The sequence below is a fragment of the Pseudophryne corroboree genome, chromosome 8, assembly GCF_028390025.1.
Source record: "Pseudophryne corroboree isolate aPseCor3 chromosome 8, aPseCor3.hap2, whole genome shotgun sequence".
NCBI classification, from domain to species: domain Eukaryota; kingdom Metazoa; phylum Chordata; class Amphibia; order Anura; family Myobatrachidae; genus Pseudophryne; species Pseudophryne corroboree.
In genome coordinates, this window is record NC_086451.1 from 163,703,672 (window position 1) to 163,712,454 (window position 8,783).

General features: G+C 49.2%; 1 non-coding gene across 1 annotated transcript; it reads left to right on the forward strand.

Annotated features, from left to right (window-relative positions):
* The first annotated feature begins 412 nt into the window (after positions 1-412).
* LOC134951580 (U1 spliceosomal RNA) lies at positions 413-580 on the forward strand. The gene has a single exon (XR_010184294.1). It is a non-coding gene; the product is annotated as a U1 spliceosomal RNA (small nuclear RNA).
* Positions 581-8,783: the final 8,203 nt, after the last annotated feature.

Genomic DNA, 8,783 nt, shown 5'->3' on the forward strand with positions numbered 1-8,783 from the left:
GGGCATGGCCAACATGAGCCCCACACTGATGGGGGTGTATAAAGCGATCTAGGGGTCATCCAAGCGCAACCCCACAAAGGCCGCCATGCCCTGCGTGACCATTTTCTCTTTTCATATGCAGACGAGGGTTGCAGCCAACTATACCCATTGCTTGGATGACATCACCATATGCGAATCCATCTGCTGCAGGCCTTCCCCCAGGAATGCTTGCACTAGTTGTTGCATTTGGTTTGTTGTTTGGGGGGTGCTTCAGTATTAGGCAGCCTTCTGCCCTCACACATTCGTCTGAAAATGTGTTCTCCCTGCAGTTGTTGTCCCCAGATGAGAGTTCCCTTGTGCTGCCTCAGTTGAATCTCCTTTACTTGACGGAGGTGTGCCTGAGCAGCGGCCCTCCCCAGCCCTATCTCAGATCATACTTATTTTGCTTAGGTGATACCATGGTCATGAAGATTGTTTTCCCAGGGTGAGGTTCATTCATTGCATTCTGGGTATGCTGACCTCTGTGATTTCCCCAAATGTGGGAATCTCGACTGCATAATTTGTGGTAGGGGGGGGGGGACTGCATTTGTGCTTTCCCCTGGTTGGCTCTGGTATAATTTAGATCTCATTGTCTCAGGTCTCTCTCCCGCCTAGTTTGCTGTCTGTTTCCACTTCTCTTTTCTTGAGCCCCTCCCTTCTATGCCCTTGCGCACTATCCTGACTTCTCCCGTCTGCTTACTTTGTGCCTTCCAACGCACAATGCGAACTACAGGTGGTGTTGCAGGGCCCACACCCTTTTATTTGCATTACAGAGCAGCTCTGGAGCTGTTACAGTGCCCAGCTGCTGCAAGAAATCAGCTTGAATGCTTCAGGGGCTGGGGCATGGCCAACATGAGCCCCACACCAAAGGAGGGTGGGGGGTGTTCAATGCGAACTAGGGGTCATCCAAGCGCCCCTTTTCTCTTTTCATATGCAGATGAGGGTTCCAGCCAACTTTGGCCCACTGCTTGGATGACATCACCGTATGCAAATCCGTCTGCTGCAGACCTTTCCCCAGGAATGCTTGTACTAGTTGTTGCATATGGTTTGATGTTTGAGGGTGCTTCAGTATTAGGCAGCCTTCCGCCCTCTCATTTTCATCTGAAAAGATGTGGTCTCCCTGCAGTTGTTGTCCCCAGACAAGAGTTCCCTTGTGCTTCCTCAGTTGAATCTCCTTAACTTGACGGGGGTGTGCTCGAGCAGCCGCCCTCCACAGCCCTATCCCAACACATGCTTTTCTTGCGTATGAGATCTCTTGATCATGAAGATAGTTCTCACAGGGTGAGGTTCATCCATTACATTTTAAAGTAGGAAGGTACAAATTACATATTCAAATTACATATATGTGCTGGATTCAAATGTTTTCCCCCCTTCCTTTCTCAATTGTGCCCATCAGCAGCTATTCTAATGTTGCTGCCAATGGGTGTGACACATTCATTTCTTCTGTGGGGTACACTGGACTCCACAAGGATTCACATTGGGGTGTAGAGTAGGATCTTGATCTGAGGCACCAACAGGCTCAAAGCTTTTGACTGTTCCCAAGATGCTCAGCGCCCCCTGCTCTATAACCTCGCTTCCATGAACAGGGAGCTCAGTTTGTAGTTGGTGCCTTCAGTAGCAGGCCACTTAACAGGGGGCTGCCTCAGGCAGCCTATTCTTAGCTATTAATTTTGACAAGAAAAGAAGAACTTTTTTTTATAAGAATCTACAAGGGCTGCAGCAGGTTAGGTCTAATAGACATCTTTACTGCAGCTCCATCACTCCCAGCGGCGCAGTATACTCCCGTGCCCTGGTTGCTGGGTCACTGCAGCGGAGGCTCCGGTTTCTTCCTAAGGTCAGTCACACACACACCGCCCTCCGGGATCACGAGGCCGCTGATGAAAGGGAGGTAAGGGACTTCTGTGCCCACACTATACCGTGATCCAGCGTGGCTGTAGGGGGTGGGCCATGTGCGCACTGGCGTGGACACTGATTACTGGGCAGCCGCTCCACTAGCCACCAGGGACAGTTAAGGAGCACAGCTCTGGGGGGTTTTTCTCTTATATTAACCCCATTTTGTACTACCCGCAGTGCATTGTGATAGGTAATAGAGCCTGATTCAGGTTGGATTGCAATCGCAATAAGCAATCCAACTGCAAAAATTGCTAAGAGCATACGCATGCGCCTGCATTTTCTGCGGCACCCCGCAGATAATGCGATCGCTTCTGACTGTCAATCGGTGCTGGGGGGGGGCAGCAACAATCCATTTCCAAGTCGGAGATGGAGCGGTGCATGGGCAGGGCTACAAAATGGGGTCGGCAACGGAGAAACAGGAGGCGTGGTCAGAGCTGCTGCATGACATCACATGCAGCAGCTGCGATCACAAAAATGGTGGCGGCTTCCTGCGCACACATACAGTCTGCACCAACAGGAGGCTAACCCATTTTTTATGATCACGCTGAACTGCACTGAGACTGCAATTTCAGCGTGGTCAAGAAGGGAGGCGGCATGCTGGGTGGCCCCAGCATGCGAACCAAAGGATTGCAAATTCTGTTACTTAGCAGAATTTGCAATCCTTACTGAATTAGGCCCATTGATTACAAAATGTATTTGTAAATATTTGAAGTTTTTCTTCAGGGACTAACACAAAAGATGCTTGGGGCTACTAACACATGGGTAAGCCACGTAAAGCTTCCCATGGGTCAGTGGCATCACAACGGGGTTGCGGCCCACACCCGAGTGTCACCCGCCAAGGGGGGTGACACCAAAGTGCCGGCTCCTCTTCAGTGACAGAATATGGGTGTTTCACTGTAACATTACGTGCAACACCCAGTTTCTGTCACTGTGCAGGAGCCAGCACCACTCACACACTAGTCCCCGGGTGCAGCACTCAACCCCCGGGATACCCGGAGCAACAAAATGGAGATTCAGAGATTCAGGAAAACAGGCCACACCCCTACCTATGAGACCATGCCTCCTTTTTACCATTGCGCTGCTTATCTGCGCGCACTGCATTACAATCTCCCTCGCTGCCTCTCTGGGTGTCACCAATGATAGTGACACCTTTGCCATGCTTGTAGCAGCTGGTCCTAAGATCTACACCTCCAGCCCTGAGTGTTTGCCCTTGTGACTTGTTGATCATCATAGCGAAGCAGATTCTTACAGAAAACTGCAGGGGCTTAGATTGAAAAGAAAAACATTGACGAACCCATCATTTCAGCAACAGGGTCTGCCACACGGCTGACTGAAATGACTGGTTGGTTTGGGTCCCCACCAAAAAAGAAGCAATCAATCTCTCCTTGCACAAACTGGCTCTACAGAGGCAAGATGTCCACCTCATCATCCTCCGATTCCTCACCTCTTTCACTGTGTACATCGCCCCCCTCACATATTATTAATTCGTCCCCACTGGAATCCACCATCTCAGATCCCTGTGTACTTTCTGGAGGCAATTGCTGGTAAATGTCTCCACGGAGGAATTGATTATAATTCATTTTGATGATCATCATCTTCTCCACATTTTCTGGAAGTAACCTCGTACGCCGATTGCTGACAAGGTGAGCGGCTGCACTAAACACTCTTTTGGAGTACACACTGGAGGGAGGGCAACTTAGGTAGAATAAAGCCAGTTTGTGCAAGGGCCTCCAAATTGCCTCTTTTTCCTGCCAGTATACATACGGACTGTCTGACGTGCCTACCTGGATGCGGTCACTCATATAATCCTCCACCATTCTTTCAAAGGTGACAGAATCATATGTAGTGACAGTAGACGACATGTCAGTAATCGTTGCCAGGTCCTTCAGTCCGGACCAGATGTCAGCACTCACTCCAAACTGCCCTGCATCACCGCCAGCGGGTGGGCTCGGAATTCTTAGCCTTTTCCTTGCACCCCCAGTTGCGGGAGAATGTGAAGGAGGAGCTGTTGACGGGTCACGTTCCGCTTGACTTGACAATTTTCTCACCAGCAGGTCTTTGAACCTCTGCAGACTTGTGTCTGCCGGAAAGAGAGATACAATGTAGGTTTTAAATCTAGGATCGAGCACGGTGGCCAAAATGTATTGCTCTGATTTCAACAGATTGAATCCTGGTTAAGCGAATTAAGGGCTCCATCCACAAGTCCCACATGCCTAGCGGAATCGCTCTATTTTAGCTCCTCCTTCAATGTCTCCAGCTTCTTCTGCAAAAGCCTGGCAGTGTCTGAACTGACTTCACGTGTGGCAAGTTCAAAGGGTTGCAGAACCTTACACAACGTTGAAATCATTCTCCACTGCGCTTGAGTCAGGTGCATTCCCCCTCCTTTGTCTATATCGTGGGTAGATGTATAGGCTTGAATGGCCTTTTGCTGCTCCTCCATCCTCTGAAGCATATAGAGGGTTGAATTCCACCTCGTTACCACCTCTTGCTTCAGAGGATGGCAGGGCAGGTGCAGGAATGTTTGGTGGTGCTCCAGTCTTCGGCACGCGGTGGCTGAATGCAGAAAGTGGCCCGCAATTCTTCGGGCCACCGACAGCATCTCTTGCACGCCCCTGTCGTTTTTTTAAATAATTCTGCACCACCAAATTCAATGTATGTGCAAAACATGGGACGTGCTGGAATTTGCCCAGATGTAATGCACGCACAATATTGGTGGCATTGTCCGATGTCACAAATCCCCAGGAGAGTCCAATTGGGGTAAGCCATTCTGCGATGATGTTCCTCAGTTTCCGTAAGAGGTTGTCAGCTGTGTGCCTCTTATGGAAAGCGGTGATACAAAGCGTAGTCTGCCTAGGAACGAGTTGGCATTTGCGAGATGCTGCTACTGGTGCCGCCGCTGCTGTTCTTGCTGCGGGAGGCAATACATCTACCCAGTGGGCTGTCACAGTCATATAGTCCTGAGTCTGCCCTGCTCCACTTAACCACGGACATGTGGACTAGTGGACCTTGGGTACAACTGCATTTTTTAGGACACTGGTGACTCTTTTTCTGAGGTCTGTGTACATTTTCGGTATCGCCTGCCTAGAGAAATGGAACCTAGATGGCATTTGGTACCGGGGACACAGTACCTCAATCAAGTCTCTAGTTGCCTCTGAATTAACGATGGATACCGGAACCACGTTTCTCACCACCCAGGCTGACAAGACCTGAGTTATCCGCTTTGCAGCAGGATGACTGCTGTGATATTTCATCTTCCTCGCAAAGGACTGTTGGACAGTCAATTGCCTACTGGAAGTAGTACAAGTGGTCTTCCGACTTCCCCTCTGGGATGACGATCGACTCCCAGCAGCAACAACAGCAGCGCCAGCAGCAGTAGGCGTTACACTCAAGGATGCATCGGAGGAATCCCAGGCAGGAGAGGACTCGTCAGACTTGCCAGTGACATGGCCTGCAGGACTATTGGCTTTCCTGTCTAAGGAGGAAATTGACACTGAGGGAGTTGGTGGTGTGGTTTGCAGGAGCTTGGTTACAAGAGGAAGGGATTTAGTGGTCAGTGGACTGCTTCCGCTGTCATCCAAAGTTTTTGAACTTGTCACTGACTTATGATTAATGCGCTGCAGGTGACGTATAAGGGAGGATGTTCTGAGGTGGTTAACGTCCTTACCCCTACTTATTACAGCTTGACAAAGGCAACACACGGCTTGACACCTGTTGTCGGCATTTGTGTACAGGATGCATACCTTCATGTCTCCATTTATCCATCTCATCAGGCGTACCTCAGATTTGCGGTACAGGATTGTCATTGCCAATTTCAGACGTTGCTGTTTGGTCTCTCCACGGCCCAGAGAATTTTCACCAAGGTAATGGCGGAAATGATGGTTCTCCTGCGTAAGCAAGGTGTCACAATTATCCCGTACTTGAGCGATCTCATAAAAGCGAGATCAAGAGAGCAGTTGCTGAACAGCGTATCACTTTCACTGAAAGTGTTACAGCAACACGGCTGGATTTTCAATATCCCAAAGTCGCAGTTGGTTTCTACGACTCGTCTGTCTTTCTTGGGCATGATTCTGGACACAGACCAGAAGAGAGTTTATCTCCCGATAGGAAAGGCCCAGGAACTCATGACTCTTGTCAGGAACCTATTGAAACCAAAACTTGTGTCAGTGCATCACTGCACTCGAGTCCTGGGAAAGATGGTGGCATCATACGAAGCCATTCCATTCGGCAGGTTCCATGCGAGGACTTTCCAATGGGACCTACTGGACAAGTGGTCTGGGTCACATTTGCAGATGCATTGGTTGATCACCCTGTCCCCCAGGGTCAGGGTATCACTCCTGTGGTGGCTGCAGAGTGCTCACCTTCTCGAGTGACGCAGATTCGGCATTCAGGACTGGATCCTGGTGACCACAGAGGCAAGCCTCCAAGGTTGGGGAGCAGTCACACAGGGAAGAAATATCCAAGGTCTTTGGTCAAGTCAAGAGACTTGTCTTCACATCAACATCCTGAAACTAGGGGCCATATACAATGCCCTACGTCAAGCGGAGACCTTACTTCGCGACCAACCGGTTCTGATCCAGTCAGACAACGTCACCGCAGTGGCTCATGTAAACCGCCAAGGCGGCACAAGGAGCAGAGTGGCGATGGCACAAGCCACCAGAATTCTTCGCTGGGTGGAGAATCACGCAAGCGCACTGTCAGCAGTGTTCATTCTGGGAGTGGACAACTGGGAAGCAGACTTCCTCAGCAGACACGACCTACATCCGGGAGAGTGGGGACTTCATCAGGAAGTCTTTGCACAGATTACAAGTCGGTGGGAACTGCCACAGATAGACATGATGGCGTCCCGGCTCAACAAAAAGCTACAGAGGTATTGCGCAAGGTCAAGAGACCCTCAGGCAGTAGCTGTAGACACCCTAGTGACACCGTGGGTGTTCCGGCCGGTCTATGTATTTCCTCCTCTTCCTCTCATACCCAAGGTGTTAAGGATAATAAGACAAAGAGGAGTGAGAACAATCCTCATTGTTCCAGATTGGCCACGGAGGACCTGGTATCCGGATCTGCAGGAAATGCTCACAGAAGATCCGTGGCCTCTTCCTCTAAGACAGGACCTGTTGCATCAGGGGCCCTGTCTGTTCCAAGACTTACCGCGGCTGCGTTTGACGGCATGGCGGTTGAATGCCGGATCCTAGCAGTGAAAGGCATTCCGGTTGAGGTCATCCCTACGCTGATAAAGGCTAGGAAGGATGTAACGTCAAAACATTACACCGTATATGGTGAAATTATGTTTCTTGGTGTGAGGCCAGGAATGCTCCTACGGAAGAATTCCATCTGGGCCGTTTCCTTCACTTCCTACAAACTGGAGTGAATTTGGGCCTAAAATTAGGCTCTATTAAGGTCCAGATTTCGGCCTTATCCATTTTCTTTCAAAAAGAATTGGTTTCTCTTCCAGAAGTTCAGACTTTTGTAAAAGGAGTGCTGCATATTCAGCCTCCTTTTGTGCCTCCGGTGGCACCTTGGGACCTTAACGTGGTGTTAAGTTTTCTAAAATCACACTGGTTTGAACCACTTAAAACGGTGGAGTTAAAATATCTCACATGGAAGGTGGTCATGTTATTAGCCTTGGCTTCGGCTAGGCGAGTGTCGGAATTAGCGGCTTTGTCACATAAAAGCCCATATTTGGTGTACCATGTGGATAGAGCGGAATTGTGGACCCGTCCTCAATTCCTACCAAAAGTGGTCTCATCTTTTCACATGAACCAACCTATTGTGGTGCCTTTGGCTACACGTGACTTGGAGGATTCCAAGTTACTTGATGTGGTCAGGGCTTTGAAAATTTACGTGGCCAGGACGGCTAGAGTCAGGAAAGCTGAAGCGCTGTTTGTCCTGTATGCAACCAACAAGATTGGTGCCCCTGCTTCAAAGCAGGCTATTGCTCGCTGGATTTGTAACACGATTCAGCAAGCGCATTCTATGGCTGGATTGCAGTTACCGAAATCGGTCTAGGCCCATTCCACGAGGAAAGTGGGCTCTTCTTGGGCGGCTGCCCGAGGGGTCTCGGCACTACAGCTGTGTCGAGCTGCTACTTGGTCAGGTTCAAACAACTTTTCAAAATACTATAAGTTTGATACCCTGGCTGAGGAGGAACTCATGTTTGCTCAATCGGTGCTGCAGAGTCATCCGCACTCTCCCGCCCGTTTTGGAGCTTTGGTATAATCCCCATGGTCCTTACGGAGTCCCCAGCATCCTCTAGGATGTTAGAGAAAATAAGATTTTAAACCTACCGGTAAATCTTTTTCTCGTAGTCCGTAGAGGATGCTGGGTGACCGTCCCAAGTGCGGACTACTTCTGCAATACTTGTATATAGTTATTGCTTCAATAAGGGTTATGTTAGAGTTGCATCAATCCTGCACTGATGCTACAGTATGTTGTTTTTTCGTACTCATAACTGGGTAGTTTATCACAAGTTATACGGTGTGATTGGTGTGGCTGGTATGAATCTTGCCCTGGATTAACAAAATCCTTTCCTCATACTGTCAGTCTCCTCTGGGCACAGTTTCTCTAACTGTGGCATAGAGGGGCATAGAGGGAGGAGCCAGTGCACACCCTGAACTAAAGTCTTTCTTAAAGTGCCCATGTCTCCTGCGGAGCCCGTCTATCCCCATGGTCCTTACGGAGTCCCCAGCATCCTCTACGGACTACGAGAAAAAGATTTACCGGTAGGTTTAAAATCTTATTTTCTACTTTATTCTTTTCTATCCTAGTTTATTACGACCAACTTTCATCCAAGGAGTTTGATATTCTACTACCTGCATGCAATTTAAATTGCTTAAATTGTTTATATGGTTGATTTGTCCTTCACAATCCATAATCTG